Genomic DNA, 13,547 nt, shown 5'->3' on the forward strand with positions numbered 1-13,547 from the left:
TGCGGAACCAGTCACAATAATGACAATTCAAGTTGAGGAAGTCTCAAACGAGTACTTCAATTCACAATTGAAAAATTTTTTGGAATTGGAAGAACTTCCCCCCATATCAGTCACAACCCCTGAAGATCAGTATTGTGAGGACTTTTACAAAGCCACAACTACTAGATCAGAAAATGGCTGGTACGTCGTACGACTACCACTTAAGTAACAATTTCCTAACACACTCGCCTTAGGTCACTCTCGCTCCTCTGCAATACAGCAGAGGGTATCATGGTGTGTTAGAAGTATACCAACATTTAGATCCCATGGATGAAGTAAACTCAGGGGAGAAGATCGTCAACGGCAAATACTACTCCTTATACCTGCCACATCACGCAGTAGTAAGGACAGACAAACAAAAACAAAAGCAAGAGTTGTCTTTAATGCCTCGAAAACCACTAGTTCAGGGAATTCCTTATATGATATCCCATTTACGGGACCCACACTCCAACCAGATTTAATGTTTCTGACATTAAATTGGCGTATATTCAAATACGCGACTTCAAATTAAAAACAGTTACAATTGGCGTTAACTGTGCACCATATCTAGCCATTCGAACACTCCACGAATTGGCAGACAACACAAAGTCAGAATTTCCTCTGGCAACTGAAGTGTTGAAAACTCAAACGTATGTAGACGATATTTTGTTTGGAAGTCACACCCTTCCACAAGCATACGGGGCCTTATCACAGGTAATTAAAAAAGATTACAGCAAATTACCCAAATATACTCAAAAACATTCCAAACGAAAATTTGTTAAATACTAATTTCCTTATATTCGAAAAGGAAAGTACAACAAAAACTCTAGGCATCCAATGGATGGCGATATCGGACCATACACGACTGAGTCCATATTCGCATTATCAGCCATAACAAACAGACAGATTTTATCCTCGGTGGCAAAACTTTTCGAACCCGCAGGATGGCATTCGCCAACGCGGCCACAAGCCACTTATTAGTCGCAAAAGGAAAGGTGGCACCTTTAAAACCAATAAGTCTCTTACGACTTGAGTTAAGTGGCGCACTACTACTTTCCAAATTAGTAGCCATGGTGCAAATGCATTTAAACATGACAATATGCAAACTATATATGTGGTCCGATTCCGAAATTGTACTAGCTTGGTTGGAAAAATCACCACATGCATGGAAGACGTATATTTCTAACCGAACGTCTCAAATACTTGACCTGGTGGGATCAGCCACTTGTCGTCACGTAGCCAGTGCTGACAATCCTGCCGATCTAGGTACAAGAGGGTGCAATGCACTGCTCCTTGCCACAACCACCCTCTGGTGGAATGGCCCCCGATGGTTGACAAAATCTCCTGATTCTTGGCCACAATCCCCCATGCGTAACATTATCGCACCAGAATGCCGAAAAATCGCCACCTCTCATACATTATTGGATGATGCCGATATATTTGAACGATTTTCGTCGTTTCCAAGAGCTCTCAGAGTAGTTGTTTATCGAGCAACTCAAAAGCAAAGTCAAAGGATCACATAATTTCCCAACCAATACAGTGACGCACCTAGAGTTACAAAAGGCAAAGGTCGCACTAATCGCATATACACAAGCGCGCTGCTTCAGCCCACTCTTAGTTCTAAACCCACTTCTGGACACGAAAGGTCTGTTTCGTGCCAATGGCCGGCTTGCTAATTCCAGCCTAACATACAATGAACGCCACCCCATAATAATTCCAGAGAGGTCACCATTTGCCACATTATTAATGCTACACGCCGAACATCGCCTCATGCAACATGTGGTTCGTCAGGAGTATTATATCCCTCGTCTTAAGCCACAAATCAAGAAGTGCATCTTCACGTGCAAGATTTGCACTATGCACACACAGAAGATGCGAATGCAGATTATGGCAGCACTTCCACCAGAACGCTGTAATTTCGCTCTGCATTTCACCACAACAGGTGTTGATTTTGCTGGGCCTTTCCAGGTAAAGGCGTCCATGTTAAGGTCTCCCACTCTCTTGAAAGGCTATTTGGCTGTCTTTGTATGTTTCACGACAAAGGCAGTACATCTTGAGCTGTGCAGTAATCTGACGACGGAGGCTTTTCTCGCGGCATTTGCTGCTTCGTCGCTCGACGTGGCTACCCTTCAAAAATCATGAGCGATAATGGCAAAACCTTTATGGGATCTCAGCGAGCCGTAGAAAAGCAATTTGTGGATTTTTTAAAACAAGTGTCACCCGACTTAGTACAAAAGTACGCCCCTCAAGGTATCAATTGGCAATTCATACCCCCAAGCTCTCCTCATATGGGCGGTTTATGGGAATCAGCTGTAAAAGGCTTCAAATCCCATTTCAAAGGGTAGTTGGAAATTATAAATTCAATTACGAAGATTCCACGACGTTATTAAATCGAAATGAAGCCGTTCTCAATTCACGGCCACCCACAGTACTCTCGCAAGACCCCTCAGATTTCACCGCTTTAACTCCAGGGCATTTTCTAAAAGGAGCACTCATTCTGGCCATTCCTGAGCCAGGCGTAGAGTCGCTATCCATATTAAATCGATGAGAAAGAATTAAAATTCTCCATCATGATTTCAGCCGCCGATGCAAGGATGAGTACATAGAGGATCTCCAAAAAAGATACCGTTGGAAAACTCCTGAACAAGCGCCTAAATTGGAGACTGTGTCCTCATTTATGATGATTGTCTACCCCCTACCGAGTGGCGATAGAAAAGCAGCATTATGACTCCGACGGTCACATACGAGTCGTGGATCTCCGTAACGGAACACTAACTAGACCTCTCGTCAAGCTCTGCTTTCTTCTAACCACCGATGATCGCGAATCCGAAAACCGCAAAAAACAAACCGATATTATCGCGATATAATAAAATCATTAAATTTAACAACAAGCCGAGAAATTCGCCATAACAACCGTTCGAATTAACACGCCGTATCAAATAACCAAGAACATTAACAAAAAATTGCCGATCAATACGACGACACGTTCATGCCACATATCGTGGTACGTTCACCGTGTCTGCTTATCTGATAGAAGTTTATAATCAATCTTCTCTATACAGATTACGATGGATGTAAATATGCCAGTCGCAAATACGCCAACCGTTCGGGCGGCTACCAATGTGCCATGCACTGGGCCTACACCAGCGCCAAGAACGGTAGTCGCAACAGCACAGCCGCTGCACCGGCAACAACGCCGGTACCTGTACCGGCAACCGGGCCTGCAGCAGTACTTGCACCCGCACCTCGTGGTGGCACCCGACCACCACCGACCACATCAAGGACTTCGGAGACCCAGCGGATAAGGTGCCCCATCTGTCGACGCCCATATCTTCTGCACCATTGTGGAAGATTTAGGGGTATGCGACCTTTGCATCGGCAGCAAGTTGCCCAGGCACACGGGCATTGCCACAACTACCTGTCGCATACTCATGCGACTCCAGAGTGTGTGGCACGGGGGTTGTGCCAAATATGTCACCGGCCGCATCACACGCTCCTACATCACAGCTTGTCACGCGAAGTGAGCCGGCCACCCAACCATCGCGGACGCGTATCCCGACTTCCAACCGCTGATCGTGTCATACACCAGCGAACTGGAACCTCGTTGCGGCGTCGACAGCCTGGACTACCAGCTCGTCGTTCCATGGGTCTGAGCAGCGTTGTGGCCACAGTGCAACAGCTGCAGCGCCTTCTAGGCTAAACAGTCGCCTAGGGGGCCGGGATGGCTAAATGAGCTTCTGACTCCCCTCACAATATAACACAGCTACACCATATACATCATCCACACATCATACTCAACACACCTGCATCATATACAACACCTCTTCATCCCACACTACAAACATCACATTCAGCGCATCAGCATATACAAATACCTTCCACACCACAACCACGAGGACACCGAACACAATTGACAAAAGGGAATGACGGACGGCGCCGAGCCTCTTTCGTTTACGATCCGTGCGCATATACGTACCATCAGTCAGCTATAAGCTTGTATCCCGCTTTTAATTCGTTTTTCGCCAAAGCATCGGGTGAGTGCCGCGAGTCTTATAACATTTTTTCTAATGTCTTCTCCCAATTCTTTGAGGGCATCATCACCAATAATGCCATCAAAGGGTTTTAAATTAGGTAACATAAAGAAATCAAAGTTATTTGTAATACCTATACTTCTGAAGAATGGTCCACATAATTTATGGATTATATTTGCTGAGCCTGACTGATCCTTATAAATATACTCAAGTTTCGTTGAATTTTTTGAAAGTATTTCGGAGACAAAGTTTTTACTAGCTCATGTATCTATAATGAACTTGACAATAACCGCGTTTTTTAAATAGGGTAAGCTAATTGGAAGGCCTTTCCATAGGCGTATTATTCTGTTGATTCATTAGTTTATTCTTCTTGAATGTATTGAAGATCCAACTCCATCGGTACTGGAGGTTTAGGATTGGTTGGTCTGGGTGGTGGCGGTGCTTGATTTTAAATGCTTTTATTATAAACTAAACATGAATTTCAAACAAATGCTTATTATTTGAAATATAATATTTTTACTTATGCGTTGTATTAAATTTTAACAATAAAGAGATGAAAAGTATCCTATGTCCTCACCCTGGTTCTAAGCTACCTCCACACTAAATTTCAGCCAAATCGGTTCAGCCGTTCTTGAGTTTTAAATGGTGTAACTAACGCAACTTTCGTTTATATATATAGATTACATTTTTTTCGGTCGGGTTTGATTCCCTTGGTAAAAATATTAGCTTTTGTTTGATTTGGCTTTTTTGCATTTGATATGACCTACCTCCATTCATTGCGTGAATTATTCCTTCGGTTAATATTTTGAATTTCAAGTCAGGAAACGTATGCTTCGGGTTGGTTCTTAGGTCGTTGAATTACTAGCATTCGGGACAACTCGCCGTTTAGGCCTTTGATAAATATATCAAGGGCCCGGTTCCTATGGGTTTCTAGTAGAACGTCATTTGTTTCTCTGAAATAATCCCAACTCTTTATTTTGTTTATTATCAGCGATAATTTGTGATCGATTCTCGTGAAGAATTGTTCTACGCTGAAGTGTTTTTAGGATAAAGATTCCAGTTCGTGTTCTAAAGTCTTAAGATTGTGTTTGTCTGCATAGTACAGTGACAAACAGTTTTTGATTGTTCCCCAATCATCATTAAATGTATTATATCTTAAATATAGATTAAGGCCGTATCCGCAGGGCCTTTAATTTTCTGCCTAATATGTCGTAAGATGGTTCTATACAGTGGCTTTGTTCTGACTACTTCGTAGTTCCGTAAAACATGTGGATCCAAGATTTGAATTGGATCGGATCTCATTCCAATATTAGGAGATTCTTCACGCTGTCCGGTAATCAACTAATTTCTGTTAAGTCTGACTCAGTTAAGGGAATAAGGTTATTTGAAATATAACTTTCGTTGTGGTGACTAATTCTACTTTCTAACTGGTTTATCTTATTGCCCAATATTTTGGATTGTTCGATCTGTGCATAAACAGTGCCTGTTAAGTGTGAAAAGGCGTCCTGAATTTGTTCCAGTGCGATTTACAAAAATTTTATTTGACCGACTATATTTATTCCTATTAACAATTTTTTATATAAATATTATATAAACTTAAAATTAGCTTACAGGAGTATCAGCTTCTTCTCTTCGGACTGTTCACTGGATCCTTTTTGAAGCATTAGTCCTCTACTGGGGAGTGGGTGATGGCACTTTAGGCGTTGATTTGGAGGTTTTTTTGTTTTGGTTGCCCACTTTATCGGTATTTTACTGAAAATCTTGATGTTTCTTTTGCATTTTCCAATTAATTAAACACTTAACTGTTGGCTTTATTACTTACAAGAAATTTTAAAATATGTCACAAAAGTTTACGCGCGTTTGTTTTACGTATTTTTGTGTTTGCTTATTTAAAAGGAAACTTCAAATTATTGAATTCTCGGGCGCTAGTTATGGGTCGACTACCGTACAATCGAAACACGCTAGTTGAATTGCAAAGTTGAACTCGATTACTTTATTGAATAATTTCTTTCATTTACACAATTTTCCTTGTTTACTATAAACTTACATATGCACGAATTTTTATTTACTATTACTTATTTTTATATACTCAGATAACGTAAGGTAGGTAGGTCCTGTTGTCTTTCGGGCTCAATTAGCACTGGCTGTGCCATTTTGATGCACTATTCGTAGCCATTTTATATTTGCTATCACGTTTCATCTTCCCTTTCAAACTATTTTGAGGTTTCGATGAAGCTGCTTATATGATATGCTTTTAGTGGAAATCCATTCAAGGTTTGGTGCTTAAGTGTTTAGTGTTTATTTTCCAGGACAGTTTGGTGTCAATCGCCACCCCCAAGTATTTAGCTGTGGGGGATAGGGAGAGTGTTGTACCCTTTAGTACCGGAAGTTGAAACTGAGGGATTTTGGGTCTGCTTGTGAATAGCATCAATTCTGTTTTATTAGGGTTAATACCTAGTCCATTGTTCTTATCCCATAGGTTTAACTTTCGTTGTGCTCTTTCCATAATCTCGCTAATTGTTGAAGGAAATATGCCTAATACCAACGACACTATATCGTCTGCATATACCACTGCTTTCACTCCTCCACCGTTTAATTTAAATAGTATTTCGTTCAGGGCTATAACCCATAGAAGCGGGGAGAGGACCCCTCCTTGAGGAGTCCCTTAACCCACATTACTTGTTTGTGTTGCAGCACCATTTAATGCTATAAATTTTCTATTCTCAAACATCGATTGTGTCCATCTGCACACAGTATCATCTATGCCGTAATATGTCAGAGAATTAATGATAGCACTTACTTCTATATTATTGAAGGCTACCTTTATAAAGTAAGCAATAATTATTACAAACCTCAGTTTGGTCAAGAAACGGCTTACATTATGGCGGCACGGCTGCCGCTCTGGTTTAGTGCCGACGAAATGTGTTGTTGTTGTAATTTTTGGAAATAGACTTTATTGAGCAACACTGATATTGTTTATTTACAGAATATTGCTGAATTCAATTTCTGATATATTTTGTCAGCTACGACTATTTTGTTGTTGGTGATTTTGTTAGCTATGCTAACTGTGATAACTTGTAAGTCCTGTGTAAGCATTGGTTTATTTTGCTTGGCGGGCTATGAGCAAAAAATAAATTTTAAAAACTTTATTGAAAATAAGATGAATCTAAAGATATATTGTACCTATATACTGTACATCTATATTTTTAAATAGCAATTAATTTATTAATTTATACTTAAAAAAAAATAAAAATGGAAAGAATTTTTATTTGTTAGTTATAATACATATGAACAACTTTTTTTTGATAATTTCGCAATTATCGAAACTTGTTAATGTGGCCAAACAAGCCAAAGGTATCAAGATATGCTGACCTCTAAACATATTTTGTATATTATATATCCACACAATTTCCTGGTTGAGAAAAAATGTTTATTGCGCATACATAGATAAGAAAATGCCGACGGAAAAACGCAATCTTTGCTTGTTTGATTCCCTCCTGGAGTCATTACAATGAATTATCTTATCGTTTTTTAACTCATAATGAAAACGAATTTATAAAAAATACAAAAAACAAAAAATTATAAAAATTATAAAAATTGAAAAATTGTAAAAACATAAAAAAAATGTATATATAAATCGCATGACATAAATAGAATTCATTCCTCGGTTCATCAGGAATATTTCCTGGTTGATAATGTTAACAAAGCGGTAATTCTGCAGATTCCCTTCTGCTAAAATCAAAACAATGTTAACATTTCACGGGGTGAACCAGAGAACATAAGAACATAGAGAAGGTGCAGGTTCCATATCGAACATTTATAAAATTTCTACCGTGGAACTCCTTCACAGTGATGGAATTCATCCCGCAAAACTTTAACATTGTTAACAGATCTCTCTCATACTCAACCAGAGAACATGAATATGAATATGTAGAGAAATAAATATATGCAAACTAGCAGCCCCTGTCACGCGTTGATGTGGCTAAATTTTTTGTTATATAACATTGTAGTAAACCCTTCACGGGGAACAGTTACCCCTTAATACAATGAAATTATTATGTACGAACGAAGACGGAAACGTTAAAGCTGGTATAAGCATCCACTGGACTGGAATTTGAAAGGGAAGTACTTTTAATACGATTGAACAAAATTTTCATACTATTGAATTTGGCAAGAGTTAATACAAAATAATTAATTTGATAATATTTTTGTGGTGGTTATTGTACGATGCGCACACGGTGGCTGTCAGCAGGAGAACAGATTTGATCGTATGATGTGTAGTCCTATGTAGTAATAACAGCGAGCGTTCTCAAGCCTAACGGTTAACTATGTATTCCTTGTTTCGTTTTGTGTCGAATTCGTTTCAGCGTTTCTTTTAAGCCAGGCGCAGCTGACATGCTGACATGATGTTGCCATGTTGTATTAAAAGTTGAAATATAATAATATAATATATTGTGGCCCGTCCCACAAGTACTCCCCTTCTTGGAGAACGTTATAAGAATTATTGATAATCTAGGAAGATGATTACTAGTTCAGCGAAATCTAACGCGTCTCTTGGGTGACGGTGTAGATAAGTTGGAATCGGATTCAGATGGGCGGTAGGATGGTGACGAATATCGAGATGTCCCAGGTTCAGATGAAGTTAATGTAGTAAGCGTAGTATTGTTGTCATCGTCGTTGTTCTGCTCACTCTCGTTGAGCTTCTCGTCGGGAAGTAGATAAACAGGCTTTAGTTGGTCGATCGAAACTGTAGTGCTTTCTCCTCTGACGTTAACGATGAAATATTTTTCATGCTTTGAAATGACTCGGTGAGGTCCTTCATAAGGTGAAGTGAATGCGTGGTGTGGAAATGAATGTTTTCCTCTGACCATGTCGGATGATGGGTTGTGGTGCAAGGTCTGCGAAGAAATTTCTCAAATTGGATGGTGGCAATCCAGATCGTGGCGAAGGCGCTAGGAATTCTCCTGGTAAACGAAATGGCTCTCCATAAACGAGATCGGCTGGAGTTGCACCAAGATCTTCTTTCCAAGCGGCGCGAATTCCAAGGAGAACGATGGGTAGCATGTCGACCCATGAGCTGTTTTCGTGACAACGAATGGCAACCTTCAAGTGACGGTGAAGACGTTCCACCATTCCACCATTCCATTCGACTGCGGATGGAAAGTGGTGGTATTTATATGTTTACTGCCGAGGAGACGAGCGAGAGCGTTAAAGAGTTGGCTCTTAATCTGTGTTCCTTGGCAGTAGCGATACCCCTTTGAAGGTACGTATGGACCAATGATATCCACATGGATATGTTCGAAACATCTTATGTGGCTTGGAAAGTTTTGAATTGGTGATAAAACATGGCGAGATACCTTATTTCGTTAGCAAACTAGGCATGCTCGGACCCACAAGCGGCAGTCCCGGTTAATGCTAGGCCAAACGTATCGTTGCGTTAACAATTTGGCGGAGGCTCGTGCTCCGGGATGACTAATGCTGTCAAGAGCGTCAAATATTTTCTTCTTCAGCGCGGTGGGAACGTATGGACAAATAATATCGGTCGAAACGTCGCAATAAATTGGTTTATTGCAGCCTGGAATGTTGACTGGTCGCAAGTTTAGTGAATCGTGTTGTTCCCTTTGTATTTTTCGCTGAAGTTCCTCGTCCTCAGTTTGTGCTTGAGCAAGTTCGTTTGAAGATACTGCCATTGAAATTTTTTCGATGCAAAAAAGAGCATCTGCGACGATGTTGTCTTTTCCGGCTATATGTTGGATATCGGTTGTAAACTGGCTGATGAAATCTAGGCGGTGGAATTGCCAGGGTGTCGCTCAATCGGGGTCCTGAGAAAAAGCGTGTGACAAAGACGACGACGCCCGTATAGTGCCAGACCGATATCCTGTTCGTGTTCTCGAAGACTTTACTGCCAATCTAACCGGCAAAACAGTATTTTCAACAATTGATCTAGTACGCGCTTTTAGTCAAATACCTGTTTCCAAAGAAGATGTCGACAAAATTTCTTTTCGAATTTCCATTCATGACGTTCGAACTTCGGAATGCCGCACAAACATTCCAACGATTTATCGCTGAGGTAACAAGGGGACTAGACGACTTCTTATTCCCATACATAGACGACATCCTAATCACTTCCAAGGATGTTACGCAACACGGCAGTTATCTTCGCTTACATTTCGAACGACTCACTAAGTATGGTGTCGTAATTAACACCGCTAAGTACCGTCTTGGTCAGTCCGAAGTGGATTTTTTAAGACACCGCATTTTATCCAAAGGAATCCTATCTCTTTCTGGTAAAGTAGACGCAATAGTTGACTTTCCACGACCAAAAACGATCCAAGAACTGCGTGAGTTCCTCGGCATGATAAATTTTTATCGTAAATTCTTTAAAAACGATAAAAGAAGTTTTTTGAATGTACTCGAGCAGGGATGCCTGTATGTTAGCAGCGTTTTTAAAGAATTTACGATAAAAATTTATCATGCCGAGGAACTCACGCAGTTTTTGGATCGTTTTTGGTCGTGGAAAGTCAACTATTGCGTCTACTTTACCAGAAAGAGATAGGATTCCTTTGGATAAAATGCGGTGTCTTAAAAAATCCACTTCGGACTGACCAAGACGGTACTTAGCGGTGTTAATTACGACACCATACTTAGTGAGTCGTTCGAAATGTAAGCGAAGATAACTGCCGTGTTGCGTAACATCCTTGGAAGTGATTAGGATGTCGTCTATGTATGGGAATAAGAAGTCGTCTAGTCCCCTTGTTACCTCAGCGATAAATCGTTGGAATGTTTGTGCGGCATTCCGAAGTTCGAACGTCATGAATGGAAATTCGAAAAGAAATTTTGTCGACATCTTCTTTGGAAACAGGTATTTGACTAAAAGCGCGTACTAGATCAATTGTTGAAAATACTGTTTTGCCGGTTAGATTGGCAGTAAAGTCTTCGAGAACACGAACAGGATATCGGTCTGGCACTATACGGGCGTTAAGTCGTCGATAATCTCCTCACGGTCGCCATTCGCCAGACTTCTTTGGAACCAGGTGAAGCGGAGATGACCAGGAGCTCTTCGAGCGTTGAGCGATTTCTAGTTGTAACATTTTGTCGAACTCTGTTTTAAGTTTGTCGGGAATAAGTCTTCGAGCTTTACAGCAAACTGGAGGGCCCGGTGTAGTAGATATGTGGTGCTGCGTCGTATGTTTTGCTGGCTGACAGATTCCTTTGGGCTTTGTCAGGTTAGGGAACTCCTTTAGTGTGTCTGCCCATATAGGATGGACGGGTAGTACTTTAATTTCCGAAATGATTTTGATAGAGATAACTTACATGCGGCTTTTAGTCCAGTTATCGAGTCGATAAGGCAGCTATTCTTGAGGTCGGGTAAGATGACGAAATGAGCTAAAAAATCTGCGCCAATAATAGGTTTGATTATGTCCGCCAACACGAAGCGCCATGTAAAATTTCGTCTGAGTCCAAGGTTTAGTGTTAGATTTATACTGTTGCATAAATCTTAATCCTAGACCCATTTGCTGCTGTGAGATTATAGTTGATTCGTTCGGACGGCCACGCTGCGAGAGATTTAAGAAAAGTGCAGAAATCAGCGCCAGTATTCACCAGGAATTAGATTTTGGTGGCGCGGTGTGTTATGAAAAGCGGTTTGATTCGAGTGAGGAGTCGTTAACCGCCACTAACGGTCCGACGGTTGATTTCCCTGAAATGAGCAAGGCGATCGGCAACGCTTCGCTTTATTGCCGAAATTTTGATGATATCAGCACGTGTCGTTGTTCAGTGCTGGGGAAGATGTGCGCGAACGAAAGCGCTGACGAGAACGGGAACGAGATATGCTCTGCCGCTTAAAACTGGCAGCTAGGTCGTTAATCGATGCTTCGAGACGGGAAATGGGTTATTCTACTGCTGATGTTGTTGTAGATTCTTGGAGCGAATTATTTTCTGCTTGTAGAGCGATGTCGTGTATTTTGTCTGCCAGAGTCGCGAGTTTATCGAGATTTATATCCGCTTGGGATGCAAGTAGAGATTGCGTTGACATCGGAAGTTTGCTAAGCTACTTAGTATGAAGAATGTTGACCGGAACGGTGTTGTCGAGGCTTCTTAGATGGCGTAGAAATTGGGACGGTTTTCTATCACCCAAAGTCTCTCGATCGAGAAGCTGTTGTAGTCGTGCTTCTCGAGAGAGCGTAAGGCGTTCGATCAGTGTCTCTTTTAGGCGAGTGTAGGGGTTTCTGTGGGAACATTCAAAAGATGGTCTTCCACTTCTGCGGCGGCCTTGGCGTCAAGGTGTGAGGAAGCGTAGTGGAATTGCGTAATTTTATCGAAAATTCCGGCGAGATGAAATTGTTCCTCGAGTTGGGCGAACCACAAGGCTGGTCGTTCGGAATTGAAGAGCGGACAGTGTATAGAAACACGTTGCACGTTTGCGCTATCTGGTATTGCGATTTAGCGAAAAAAATAGTCAGTTGAAAAGTTTTATGTGCTGCTTTCAAGGCTGTACTGTTCAGGACTGTGGGAAAACTCCAGTTGTCCTCCAATAATTCGTAGGCGTGGGCAGCCACCTGCGTAGAAGATCACAAAAACCAATATACAAAGTGCACTGTAGTCGAAAAGTGTTGGCGAAGTTTTAATTAATAAACGAGGTGCACTGTCGCCGAAATATATATAATAATATAGTTCTATATAGTAATAACAGCGGACGTCCTCAAGCCTAACGGTTAACTATGTGTACCTTGTTTCGTTTTGTGTCGTATTCGTTTCAGCGTTGCTTGTAAGCCACGCGCAGCTGACTTGCTGACATGATGTTGCCATGTTGTGTTAAAAGTTGAAATATAATAATATAACATAATGTGGCTCGTCCTACAATTTTTCTTAATTTACATTTCTAAAAAATAGTTTTAAATCTTTAAGAGTAATATTCAATATTTTGAATTATCAGTACTTTTAATCACTATTTAATTTTGCACTAATTGGTGCACAATATTTTTGGTTAATCCGTATTTAGCTAACACAAATAGATTCTCTGCCTACTCGTGAACATGCAACATATAGTTGTCCATTAGAAAAATATAGATTTTCCAAATCTAAAACACAAATGGACATTGTTTGGCCTTGAGATAACAAATGGCGTTAACTGTTGGCTGGATTGAGTAAGTATTCATTATGCTATTAAATTGTAGTTTATATAAAACGTTTGTATTTTTTATATAGCGCCATCTGCTCAACCAATCAATAATTATCGTCATCTGTTAGAATCTTTTGAAGCTAACAAATAATTGTGACTGTCAAATAATAGACAAATAATTGGAAATAATATAATATTGCGATTATAAATTGAGATGTAAGCTATCCTGTCTCTCAAGTTAGACCAAATTGCACACGGCGTGCAATCAAAGTTAAAATCGGTTCTGTAGTTTAGGCGTTCATCGCGGACAAACAACGTGACACGTAATTTTTATACATAAAGATATGCCCTTGATGATACTCCCAACCAGGGAATAT

The 13,547-nt window shown here is 40.6% G+C and overlaps 1 protein-coding gene across 1 annotated transcript in view; it reads left to right on the plus strand.

Moving 5' to 3' along the window:
- LOC126765301 (uncharacterized) overlaps positions 1-13,194 on the plus strand; it is a 62,961-nt gene extending 49,767 nt beyond the window's left edge. Inside the window, exon 3 of the mRNA XM_050483017.1 lies at positions 13,051-13,194. The gene's annotated coding sequence lies outside the window, so the exon portion shown is untranslated. The remainder of the gene's footprint in view (positions 1-13,050) is intronic.
- Positions 13,195-13,547: the final 353 nt, after the last annotated feature.

The sequence above is a fragment of the Bactrocera neohumeralis genome, unplaced genomic scaffold (genome assembly GCF_024586455.1).
Source record: "Bactrocera neohumeralis isolate Rockhampton unplaced genomic scaffold, APGP_CSIRO_Bneo_wtdbg2-racon-allhic-juicebox.fasta_v2 cluster10, whole genome shotgun sequence".
Taxonomy (NCBI): Eukaryota; Metazoa; Arthropoda; class Insecta; order Diptera; family Tephritidae; genus Bactrocera; species Bactrocera neohumeralis.